Genomic DNA, 1,210 nt, shown 5'->3' with positions numbered 1-1,210 from the left:
TGTACCTTGGCATGCTGTTGTGTTATGTACATGTGTGTGCATGTACCTTGGCATGCTGTTGTGTTATGTACATGTGTGTACATGTACCTTGGCATGCTGTTGTGTTATGTACATGTGTGTACATGTACCTTGGCATGCTGATGTGTTATGTACATGTGTGTGCATGAACCTTGGCATGATGATGTGTTATGTACATGTGTGTACATGTACCATGACATGCGTACAGAAGGACAACTTGAAGAACATTCTTCCTTTTCCAGTGTGGGGTTCTGGGAATTGAACTCAGGTTGTCATGCTTGGCAGCAAGCGCCTTCACACATTGAGTCATCTCGCCAGCCCTTGGTCCAGCTTATGTATCGGAGAATGCCATGTACAAAGCACGGACCGACCTCACAGTACTCTGCTTTTTGTTTTCTGGAAGAGATCAAGCAGGATTGGTGCCGGTGTTGTCTTTGAATGTTCAGAAGAGCGAGCCAAGGAAACCATCTGAGTCTGCAAATGCCTTTTCTGAAAGCTTTCCAGTGGCGAGTTCAGTTCTAAACAGTTGCAGGATAAGCTGGGCTCCCTGGTAACCTTGGACACATTGGGAGTCTTCCTTTCCTGACCAGGTCCTCCTGTATTGCTGATGGTCTGTGTGGAGAGGTTCATAGGATTCCCACACCAGCATGTCTGTGGAGCCTACAGTGGTGGCTTTTATTTATTCCCCAATATTGGAAATTATCACCTTCATCCTTGTCCATATGTTAGCGTTTTGTCTAGGCTCCGCCCCACAGTTACCTAGCAACAGCCAGGCATGCCTGACTCACTATAAAAGGGGCTGCTTGCCCCTCCTCTCTTACTCTCTTCCCCTCTTCCCTCTCTGTCCTTCTTTCCACATTCCCCTCCCCACACCCCTCTCTTTCCACATGCTCATGGCCAGCCATTCCTTCTCTTCCTCCTTCTTTCTCTCTCTGTCTCTGTCTCTGTCTCTCTCTGCCTTTCTTCGTCTCTACTACCTCCTCAACTCCCCCATGCCCTAAATAAACTCTATTCTATACTATACCGTGATACCTCAGGGAGAAAGGGATGCCTCATCATGGGCTCACAGAGAGACCCCCCTTCCCCATACCGTACCTTGCCTCCACCAAACATATTCCTGGCTTCTTTTTCTTTTTTCTTTTTCTTTCTTTCTTTCTTTCTTTCTTTCTTTCTTTCTTTCTTTCTTTCTTTC

Source organism: Mastomys coucha, unplaced genomic scaffold (genome assembly GCF_008632895.1).
Source record: "Mastomys coucha isolate ucsf_1 unplaced genomic scaffold, UCSF_Mcou_1 pScaffold22, whole genome shotgun sequence".
Classification (NCBI taxonomy): Eukaryota; Metazoa; Chordata; class Mammalia; order Rodentia; family Muridae; genus Mastomys; species Mastomys coucha.
Note: the sequence above shows the minus strand (reverse complement) of the source record.